Here is a 12,196-nt window from a genome sequence, read left to right as displayed (position 1 = left end):
GTCATCAAATTCTGAGCCATTTATTCTCCTAGGAACTACTGTCCTGTACAGAATGTTATATTTTTATAGAAGCACTTTGCTAGAACTGGAAAAATGTCTTCACTTCTTCATGCTTCTGTATTTTTTTTTAGATGTTATTGTTTTGAGAATTTTATTTGTGATAAAATGTCACATTTTATCATTAATTTCCTTTGATTTAATAATTATTTCTATTTGTCGAAGTACAGTAAAATAGCAATAGAAAATAAATTGTCCTAAACAAAGATTTCTTTACAGTATATATAGGTAAATCTATGATACATACGTTGTCATCTACGTTCTTGAATTTTCAGAATATCTACAATATGTATAGTGATACCTTCTCCCTAGATTACGGCATAGCTGTAGTTCTACAAACTTGTTGTGGAGGAGGAGGGAAGGAATGTGCGAAATTCTCTGTTGGTTTTGGTGAAAACATTTCTCAAATCAGGATTTAAGATTCTAATTAGCCCTGGATCATGCTGGGTATTTACAGCAAGTTTAAGCTGGTAGAAGTTTCTTAGTGTGTGTGTGTTTAGGACAGCAAAACCTTTTTCTCTGTTTAGTAAATTTTTACTCTGAGTTAGACTCCTGAGTCTTGGTGTTTTATTGTCCTTGTGTTTGAAGGTAGTACTGCTGAGGCTGGTTTGATCACTACAGCAGGTGGGTGTGATTGCCTAAGACGTGAGCCAGAACCTCTGGTTATTTTTTTTTTTTTTTTGCGGTATGCGGGCCTCTCACTGTTGTGGCCTCTCCCGTTGCGGAGCACAGGCTCCGGACGCGCAGGCTCAGCGGCCATGGCTCACGGGCCCAGCCGCTCCGCGGCACGTGGGATCTTCCCAGACCGGGGCACGAACCCGCGTCCCCTGCATCGGCAGGCGGACTCTCAGCCACTGCACTACCAGGGAAGTCCAGAACCTCTGATTAGAACGCTTCGTCTTCGAGTTCTGTGATCCCTGCTACAGGTGTACAACTCGGTAGTTGGTTCACTTAGATGAGATGTTCTTCTCCTCAGTTTAGCGGTGTCCGGTCGGTGTGTGTCTGCCTCACCTGCTGTCTGTCATCAGCTCAGCCTAAACACGGAGCCGATGGGGCTGTGGCTTTGCCTCGCACCCACAGCCTGTCACTCGCTGGGGGCACGGGTTTCCCAGCAGGCGAATAGCCTTAGTGTCCTGTCTGTCCTTTACTCCCAAGACTCCTTCCCCCTCTCCTAAATCACGATGCTTCCTGTTCTAACCAAGCCTCGCGCTGCCCAGCGATGCTCCCCATTCCATCACTGTCTCAGGTGCCCCATGGCCACTTCGCAGTCAGACTGTGGGAGTCCTGTCCCCACTGACGTGAGGTTAGTCATCGCTGCTGCTTTGAGTGGTTATCTACTCGTCACGTTGATCTGGCCCCCCAGGGACTTTAGTTTCATTTAGGCTTCAAGTCTGCCCAGCAGCTATGAACCATCTTCCATCTGATGAGTTAGTGCAGTCATAGCTCCCGTCCCTTGCCCACTTCTCTTTAGACTTTCTGAACCCCTCGCTTGAGTAGGTTAGAGGCTTCTGTTTTTTGCTTTGCCCTTGGATTGCTTTTGATGTAGTCTAGATGGTGTGTCTACACTTTATAGTCTCCTTGATAAAAAGAAACTTCTCTGTTGTTTGACAAATGTGACAACCCTGGTCATTTTCCTCTTTTACAGAGCATTATGACTTTTTCTCAGCTGTGCAGGACATAAATATGTTGCCTGATTTCTCTTTCAATCCATTATTCGTGTTCCCTGTCCACCACCCTATTTTAATGATTCAGAAGAAAGTTTTTATAATAAAGATCAGTTTGGTGAAGTGATCTGTACCAAGTGGTAAAGTCTTTTTGTGACTTTTTGGTATAAGTTCTTGACCGATGCAGTTTTTCTGACTTCTGAGAATGTTGTATTCTCTGTGAAGGATGTCCTTGTGAAGTTTCAAATTCCAGAATCTTTTGTATTTCGATAGAACTGTGTAGCTTTGAAATGGAAGATAAAAGTCTCTCAAAAATGTTTCAGCACTGAAACTCTAAACAGGAATTCTTGGCTTTTTTCTTACGAAGATGTTAATTATGTCAAGAATTCTTGGGAAAATTGCTGCGAGACCCATTGTTGAAAGGCTCAAAAACAAGATCTGTTTTTAAAAAAACCAACTACTACCTCTTGAGGTGAATTATACTGCTGGCTGGTTTTGCACTTTCTCTGCATGCAGCCAGGATTCCCTGATGCTTAGTTTTGCCAAAAGAAGGAGGATATGAGTGATTTTATGACAAAGCTGATCCTGTATGAGATGCACCGTTTTCCATTGTCACTTCAAGAGGCAGCGGCCCAGAGATCCAGAATGATCGAATAAGTGGAATGAACATTTGTGGTCAGATCTGAGTCATTTGTTTTCGCAAGGCTACTGCGGCGTGGTGTAGCTCTTCATCTGCAGAGTGTTTCCGTGTTGTGTCTGACCCTGGCAGGCTGGAGAGGGTGGGGAGTGTATAGAATTATCTCAGTAAAGGGATTACTGTTACTTTCCTGTGGTCACTTGAAGCATTGGAAGATGAGTCCGGTTGTTCAGCACGTTGGTGTGAATGACGAATGATTGTCTCCTAGGAGCTTCAGTTTGGATTTTGAATTAGGACCGTGCATTAACACAATTTACACAAGCCAGTGTTGTAAGGACTTTGTCAGTGAATACGTGACATTGATATCACCAGAATTAGAGTTAGTGCCACTTCTTGCAAGTATTTGTTGCATTATGTTCATCTTGAAGGTTTTAATGCCGTTTTAGAGCTGGGACCATTTGTCATCTTTCTTTCCACTTTTCTTTTTTTTTTTTTTTTTTTTTTGCGGTATGCGGGCCTCTCACTGTTGTGGCCTCTCCCGTTGCGGAGCACAGGCTCCGGACGCGCAGGCCCAGCGGCCATGGCTCACGGGCCCAGCCGCTCCGCGGCATATGGGATCCTCCCAGACCGGGGCACGAACCCGTATCCCCCGCATCGGCAGGCGGACTCTCAACCACTGCGCCACCAGGGAGGCCCTCTTTCCACTTTTCTTTATCTACTATGCAGATGCCGAGACTGACCTGAGTCAGGGGTACGTGATCACTTTCTTCATTTCTCTTCTCGCTAGTTCACACTTTGCCCAGTACATGGGGTCCATCACTGCCCGTCTGTATTGCCTATCTTGGAAAGCTTTTCTCCAGCAGCATAAACTTACATTTTCTATTCTGTCTCCTTGATGCCCCGGCATACGCATATGTTTTAGGTTTAATTTGGAACTTATTTTTATTTTAAATACATAGGATGTACAGTTAAATGAGGCATCATTCTGAGCTTTACAGATGACTCGTTTAAACCTTATTACAATCCTAGTAAGGCTAGGCCAACTATGCCTTTATACAGTTTAAAAACTGGATGCACAGAGTTGTTAACCAATTAACAGTTGCAGAGTTGAGATTTGTATTTATGTCATCGGCTGTGGAGTCTAAGCGTCTACCCCTGGGCCTTCGTATGTGCATTTCTTTTTCCTATGGGTCTTTCTGCTCCCCACTTCGTCATTCCCAGCTTGCGGCTGTACTTGGACCATCTCAGCGCAAGCATCACTTCCCCGGGAAGCTTTCCCTGAGGCTGTTCACATCCCACGGCTGCGCTTTCCCCAGCCACGACTCCCTCCCTCCCGTGCAGACTGGTCTCAGTTACAGCGCTGCCTTTATCCTCACGGTCTCCCACACTGCACTGGGGGATGACTTTCCTTTCTCTCCCCCAGCCTTGTATCCCCAGCTTTAAGCAGTCTGGCACATGGTGGCACTCGGTATGTGTGGAGTGGGGTCAGGAAAGGATCCAGAGGAATTTTGAAGCGCAGAGGGAGTTTCCCAGCTTCCTCCACGCGCTTGAGACGTCGTCAAGTGTGTCATGCCAAACCTGTTCGTGAAAGTTTGAGGTCAGACTGTTAACCACGCTTGTTTTGTCTTCCAGATAATCTCGAGGGTCCTGGCGGAGGGGACTGGGACAGCAGTAGTGGTCACCAGGAAGTTACTTATCTAGCGAGTTGGTGTACGATTGCATGGAAACAGTCATGCTTTCAGGGGATAGCAAATAGCGGTCCACCGTGGCTGGAACGGAATCGGGGAGGTTGTGAGCCCTCGTGCTGGGAAAAGGTTTATGTCAGAATAGTACCCAGAAGTGAAATTTTTGAAATTGTGAAAGTAACGTCTAGTTTGTAAAAACTCAAGCGATGCGGAAATATATACATATATATATAAAATATGAAATACACACACACACACACATATAGTGAAAATGAAAGTAATTATTTCCTGTTCGTTCTGGTTTCTCTTCCTGGATTAAACGCTGGTGGAGTTGGATGTGGATGCAGGCTCCCTAGAAATGGAATGGATGAGTGAAGGAAGGAGCTGGCCGAAAGGGAGCGCATGGAGGCTTGAAATGCTCGCGTTGCCAGTGCAGTGCCGACTTAGGACTCGCCTGCTTCATTCACGTTTCCATCCTCCCAGGTGACTCTTTCCAACCTTTTCTTCCGAACGCAGACACTGGATTCCCTGCCATCACCCCCACGGTTTCCTAGTTTATAGTGTGATCGTGGGAGGCCCCTCTGCCCCGCCCCGCCTTCTCTGCCGTCCTCCCTGGAGCCACGGACGACCGTGCGTGCAGCCGTCGCAGCCGTCCCTCCACGTGTGCCTGACGCTGTTCCTTCTCACCTCCTCAAGGCGGGGGTGCCGATCGATGCCCTTAGCGCACGCACGGGCTGTGTTTCTCATCTTAAAGCAACTTCTTTACCCCTCCCTTCCCTGGCACCTGACAGACATTGATTCTCTTTTGTACCAACCCTCCTCCTAAGCGTCATCGATATTTGCTGTTTCCAACGTGTCACTCGATGTCGTTAATGCTCTGCGGTCATCACCCGTCTCGCTGCCAGAGTCGGTAACCTCCACGCGGCTGGATCCGAGGGGCAGTTCTCGGGCCTTGGTGTACCCCCCTGACGGTGGCCTCTCACACCCCAGCCGTCACCCTTCCCCGCCACACCAGACCTTGGGGACAGCAGGCCCCCGCGCTCCTGTGTATCTGGTCACCGTGGAGACCCCGGGGCTCGGTCCTCAGCCTCTCCTTCTTCTGTGTGCACACGCGTGTCCCCGGGTCTCACCCAGGCTCGTGCCCAGGGCACCTAAGTGTGCATCTTCAGCTCAGCCTCTCTGCGGAGCTCCTGGCTTCTCCGTCCAGCTGCCCACCTCATCTCCACCTGGTCGTCCCGTCCACATCTTCAGCTCCCCGGGCCCCAAACCGAACGTCCCCGTCTGCCTTGATGGCAGCTTCAATTTTGCGGTCATGCTTGTTTCTTTTCTTCTCCTCATCCCCCCCATTCACTCCGACAGAAATTCATAACTGGCTCTTCCTTCAGAATCTCTCCAGAGTTTGAATGCTCCTCACAGCTCCCGCCCGCTGCTGCTGGGTGCAGGCCGCTGTCCTCCGTCGCCTGGGTCACTGCCTGACCCTCTGACTCGTTCTCTGCCTCTGCTCTTGCTCCCCTGCCCTCTCTTCTCAATTCAGCAGCCAGAGCAATGCTTTTAAGATGTAACTCAAATCGCTTTACTCGTTTCTTCAAAGGAGTGGCTCTGTCCCTATAAGATAAAAGTTAAGTTCTTTGCAGTATTTGTCCTACAGGATCCAGTGCGACCTGGTCCTCGTTTCTCCCCTTGGACCATCCCTCCCTCCCTCTGCCCCAGTCAGCCTGGGCGCCTTGCCCTCCTCAGACGCTGCGGGCGCCCCGGACTCAGAGGTGGGCTTTCTGTGCCGTCCGACCCTCTGCCTGGATTGCTTGTCCCTCGCGTGCCCATTAGCTCCCTCGCCATCCTCCTGTCTCGGGGTTCCCCGGCCACCTCACCTGTCGTGGCCTGTGTGGTGGTCCAGCACTGGGTCTGCCTTACACTGCTGCATTTTCTCTTTTTCTATCAGTGTCTTATACACGCTGTATAATTTACTGACTTATGTTTATTATTTGTCTTCGCCCTGGAGTCGGGATCTTTGTGGGTTCACTGATCTAGCCGAACGCCTGGCACAGCATGTGGCCCAGAGAACTTACAGTGGGCAGTGGATGCCAACTGACTGGATCAGTGTGTATTCTACCAAATGGCTGCTGGGTGCCTGTTCTCATGCCCTTCCTAAGACTGGGTATTTGCAAACATAATTGTCTCCTAAATTGATGAAAGAAAAGTGATATGCTTTGGCTCTTAAGAATCATTTTATATTATTTCTTAGATTGAACACTGCTTTATGTATTGATTTTTTGGGGGGGGATCATCTATTTCTTCTGCCACCGTGTATGCCTGTTCATGTGCCATTGCCCATTTTTCTCTTGGTTTACTGATCTTTTATTAGGCTTAATACCAATCACTTGTTTGTTGCAAATAATTTTTAGCAGTTTCTCTGCAAACTTCTTTAGGTTTTTTTTTTTTGCGGTACGCGGGCCTCTCACTGCTGTGGCCTCTCCCGCTGCAAAAGCGCAGGCTCCGGATGCGCAGGCTTAGTGGCCATGGCTCACGGGCCCAGCCGCTCCGCGGCACACGGGATCCTCCTGGACCGGGGCACGAACCCGTGTCCCCTGCATCGGCAGGCAGACTCTCAACCACTGCGCCACCAGGGAAGCCCTTCTTTGGGTTTTTTGATGCATGAAAATTTTGTCACAAAGTCTGTCAGTCATTGCTTTTTGCGGTTTCTAGGTTCTTTGTGTGCAGAGAAAAGCACTTAACTCTAAGATGATAAAAATATTCTCTGAGATTGTCCTCTAGTTTATATTTGAAATATTTGATCCATCTGTAATTTCAGTGTCCAGTTGGACATTTAACTTTTCTCTTGAGGGAGCTCTTGAAGGTTTTTGAGTAGAAGATTTAAATGATGGGGTTATATGGGAGACATGGGCCAGAGTTGATTTTAAGTCCTGACTATGCCACTTCCTAGGCTAAAGGTATTCCTCCTGTAAAGTGGAGACAGTAATAGGACCTGCTTATAGAGAGCAGTGAACGAGGTAACCTGTAAAGCACTTCACCATAGCTTATACCATAGTATTAGGTATGGTGAACACTACTAGGAATTTCTGCTGGTAATAATTTTTACTAAGTATTATTTTAGGAAGCTTTAGGAGTTGGTGGTAGGAAGGATAGATTAAGGAAGGGGGAGGCTAAAGAAATAAACGCAATTTTTAATATTCAGTAGCTAGTTGGTTTTTTTTTTTTGGCGGTACGCGGGCCTCTCACTGTTGTGGCCTCTCCTGTTGCGGAGCACGGGCTCCGGACGCGCAGGCTCAGCGGCCGTGGCTCACGGGCCCAGCCGCTCCGCGGCATGTGGGATCTTCCCGGACTGGGGCATGAACCCACGTCCCCTGCATCGGCAGGCGGACTCTCAACCCCTGCGCCACCAGGGAAGCCCCAATAGCTAGTTTTATTAGGCAGGGTGAAAATCGCTAGGGGTCTGACTACGATGATAGGAAGCTTTACCCACAGTTAAAATTGCTATCATATATTTAAGTAAATTGACGAATGTTATAAAGTCATGAAATTTTAATGCAAGATGATGACACTTTATCTTCTGATCAGTGTATTATGACTTCGGGTGAATTGTTTATTCAATACGGTTGGGTCTGTGTTACCTGCCTTCCACAGTCCTTGATCAAATCGCCTGCCTATTACTCACATACAAGATCCTGATAGGAAGTGTGACTGTAGCTTTACAGTACTACTCTTACTAGATATTGCAAAAAAAAAAAATTGCAGGACAACTTACTTGAAGTTGCTAAAGCACCAAAGTATTAAGTATTTATATCTGTATGTAAAATACTACTGCTGACCCTCTGTCACTTGTGTTGCCTCAGAAGGCATCAAGAACATACTCTGACCATAGGTTTTTTTGAGGGAGAAAAAGCACTTACACTTGGCCCTTGAACAACGTGGGTTTAAACTGCCCAGGTCCACTAATCTGCAGATGGTTTCAGTAAATACAGTACTACATGGTCAGCGTTTGGTTGAATCTGCTGTTGTGGAACCACAGATACAGAGGATGGCTGTGGGACTTGAGCTTCTGTGGATTTGGGGATCCTAGGCGGGTCCTGGGGCCAGTGAGCCACGGATACCAAGGGACGACCGTAGTTTTTTTATCTTTAAGGAAAATGACAAGTATTTTACCCTTCAGTGCAGCAAGGCTGCAGAGAAGCCAGCTGTAGCACATGGAACTCCAGTCAAGTACGTAAGTGATTGACGTTAAATTAAGATCGTGGTCCACACGTGTGCTGACTTAATGACCTGGCTCGCAGGGTGGGCAGTTCATACTGTACGGAAAGCATTCTCCTTAGGATATTATTCTCCGTGGCGTCAGCCAGCCAGCATTTGCCATCTAACCTTCCTCTGGAAAGGGGAGAAGAAATTACAATACTTCGCTCCTAGACAGCAGGCTTCAGGAACCAACTCAGAGATCTTAAAAGCATCTTTGCATCTCTCTGCGATTGGCTTCTATTATTGTGAACACCTTCATTAGCCCCCAGTTTAGAATCACCCTTCTGGGCCCTGTTTTCCCCCCTTCAGATCCCAGCCAGTATCGTGCCAGCTCCATTAGAGGCTTCTCTGACCTTCATTGATTGCTCTCTTCTTAAAATTGCTAGAATAATTATTGCACATATTAATCGAGTCACCCTCGACCTATTTTAGTTTTGCTCTTGTTGATTTCTTTTCTCTCAGTATGTAAAATACACTAATTTAAAAATACTGCTTTTTTCTGTTGGAATATTTTTATGAAATAAGTTTATTGAAATCCACAGGCATCCTTTTATTTATTTATTTTGTGGTACACGGGCCTCTCACTGTTGTGGCCTCTCCCGTTGTGGAGCACAGGCTCCGGATGCTCAGGCTCAGCAGCCATGGCTCACGGGCCCAGCCACTCCGCAGCATGTGGGATCTTCCCGGACCGGGTCACGAACCCGTGTTCCCTGCATCGGCAGGCGGACTCTCAACCACTGCGCCACCAGGGAAGCTCTCTCCACAGGCATCCTTGACAGTGTCTTTTATCGTATGTGCCCAAATATAAGGTGAGTTTTTTTTCCCTCTGTAAAAGGATCTCTTAGAGAAGAGAGAGCTGGCATATATTCAAGTCCTTACAAAATCTCTTAGAACGTTCTCTGTGTCTTCACGTGCACAAAAATGTGTGTTGAATGGAGAAGCCAAAATTACTCACATATAACCGAAATTCATAATTTGGGGGATTATTGAGAGCTCCCTTGGCAGAATAGTTTTTTTAAAAAGGAGACAATCTGGTTTAAACCAGATTTAATCATTCCTTGGAGAAGGGTTAAAAACCTCACATTTGCATTTGATAGAATTTTAAAGAGTGGGTAAGTGGTTTTGTTGATGAAAAATGTAGAGCCACAGAACAAATGGAAAACCAATCAGCTTTACCCAAATTCTCAGTGAAGGCATCTCCCATATTCAAACAGTGCTGTATCTCAACTGACCTAGAAGCGAGAATGATCTCACGATGAGGAAGAACTTCACTCTGAAGAATTTAAATGAAATGGTTGCGTGAAATGTGCAAGTGGGGCAAAAACTAAGTATCTGAGTTAATGTATTTTACTTAATAGGTAATTCAAAGTGTATGTTTCTAACTAAATTACAATTTAAATACTAGAGGCAGTCATGAGCATCTTATTAACATCCCTGAAAATTAATCATTTATTTCATCAGCTGCCTAAACATCTGTTGATTTTACTTGGAAGAGAAAATGTTTTGGCTGTTTACCTGGGCAAATAGGATTGCTTGATGTTTGCTCATATATGAGGTGCATTCTGTGTCATCCAAGACTGTAAGATCCCTGGGGAGAGGGTGACGCTTGGTGCTGTCCCCAGGGCTCCAACTCTGAGAGCTCACGCATATTGAGTCTTGGGCCTGCAGCCCTTGCAGCCCTGACTCGGGCATTGTTCCTGCTGAAGGGTCCCCTGATGTTGTCCCCTCCCCTGGAGGGACCGGCCCCTTCCCTTGCCTCCACAGCCTGACCCTGTCTGGCACTCACTTTGCTAATAGCCTGTGGTGTCATCTGCGCTGTAGACACCTGCAGACAGGAATCACGTCCGATGTGTCCTAGAGCTTCAGAGCTAGGGATTCGCTGGGTTCAGAGGTGCCGTAGACGTTTATTAGAATGAGCTGGGCTGACGACAGAGGAGCACAGGATAAGTTTCATGGCGCAGGGAACGAGTGGATTTAGGTAAAATTTTTAAAGACATGCCGAGCTGTCTCAGCTCTCTTTACTTGCCCTCTGAACCTCAAGGACCAAAACTATTTGGATTTCACAGTATTCTTCATGACTGGGACTCTAGGAACTGAATATAGGACTTTAAAGCACATGTAGGAGCACAGACCCAGTTTTAGACGTGGACCGAGGTGCTTTCTGGGGCCTGGATTGCTGATTTGAGTGGAAGTGATGGTTTCCTCGTTGCCTGCGTTGACACTACATACAGCCCCGGCCTAGGAGCTCTTTTAACCGTCTTTTAAATTTCTGATTGGCCTTGTCCTGTCTCTTCTGACTTTGTCCTCTGGCACCAGATGTGGGAGGTGAATAAAAGCAAGTGTTACTGCCACTCGAGGACCGTACAAAGCAGGAAAAACACAGAAAACTCAGCCTTCTGAGCTCTGACTAACAGAGAAATTATTACTATTTGAAAATTAAACCCAACATGGCTTATTCCCACAAAAAGCTAAGGTGTATGTGGGTAAAGTGAACAAAAAGTAAAAGACACGGGTGGTTTCATTTCTGAGTATGGTGTTATGTCCAGTTGGCAGGTGTCTCTAAGCTGTTGTTTTCCCTTGGAAGCAATGCACTGAGATTTTCATTGCAAGGAGACACACTAAGGAAAGAAGAGCATCGTTATTTTAATCAGGTGCCTGCCCTGTGAATTGTTCCATTGAATTCTTACAGCAACTGTTGTGTTTCAGCTTTATTTCGAGATAATTACAGAGTCACTCGTTGTAAGACATAGTACAAAGAAATCCTGTGTACTTTCACCCGTTCCGCCGTGGTAACATCTTGCATAACTGTAGTAGCGTGTCACAACTGGGAGATCGTCATCCATGCCATCGGTTGACGTTTTTCAGATGTCCTCGGTTTCACATGTGCTCGTGAGTGTGTGTGTGTGTGTGTATTTATTTAGTTCTGTGCAGTTTTAACACGTGTACATTACCATTTCTTTTTCAACACGTGAGGGAAACGAGGTTCAGATAAGTAATGTGAAATGCATAAAGTATAGACATGGGGTTTGAATCTAGGTCTGTCTGTTTGATCCAAACTTTTGCATTTTTAGTAATGATAATGATGAGTAACAGTCGAAATCAATAACCCAATGGCTGAAACTCAAGTTACATATGAAACATTGAGTACTTACCACGTGCAGGACTGTTCAAGTGTATTAACTTATTTAAACTTATTGAATCCCCCAAGAACTGTACCACATAATTATATCATAGTTGAATTAGTATCATTCAACTCTAATGATATTACTAAGGAATCATTTTTACTACTCCTGAAATCAATAATAAAATAGTGAAATTCTACCTTCTTTTTACATAATTTCATGTTTTGAATCTCTGATCTTGGCAATTGTGATTACTTTACATTTGTGTGTGTGTGTATATATTTGTATAAAGTGAGACCTGTATCATTATACATTGACTTAGGTTGAGCTACCATAAAAATATTTTTACTGAATTGTAAATAAGAACTAGTTTAGGCAGGATGCCAGGTTTTTATGAGAATAAATGTAAACCACCAAGAATACTTAAGAATGCAGTTGGGAGAAGGTTTTTTTTTTTTTCTTTTTTCCTGCCTGGAGTATTTTGGATCTTTTTGGCCAAATACAGCCCTAGGAATGTTTCAATTTAATCGAATCTCTCAAGTTTCGTATCTGACTTCCAAAGTGGTACCCATGCATGTGGTTGTGAATTCTCACTGGTTATCAGAATATTATAAGGCTTTGGAAAGATAACAGACGCGCTCATCAGAAGTCCGTAATTTATGAGTCTTCGCTGGTTAAATATCTTGTAAAGCTGTCTTTCTAATGAACAGCAGCTCTTGTTCAGACCAGAAATAGCAACAGTCCCATGTGTTGCAGACCCCAGGAGGTCTCGGTGTTTTTGTC

The 12,196-nt window shown here is 45.7% G+C and overlaps 1 protein-coding gene across 4 annotated transcripts in view; it reads left to right on the top strand.

Annotated features, from left to right (window-relative positions):
- Nucleotides 1-12,196, top strand: part of MPP7 (MAGUK p55 scaffold protein 7) — a 267,602-nt gene that overhangs the window by 84,877 nt on the left and 170,529 nt on the right. The window lies entirely within an intron of this gene.

Source organism: Mesoplodon mirus (assembly GCF_964341445.2).
Source record: "Mesoplodon mirus genome assembly, chromosome: 4".
Classification (NCBI taxonomy): Eukaryota; Metazoa; Chordata; class Mammalia; order Artiodactyla; family Ziphiidae; genus Mesoplodon; species Mesoplodon mirus.
This window is presented reverse-complemented; position numbering and strand designations above follow the sequence as displayed.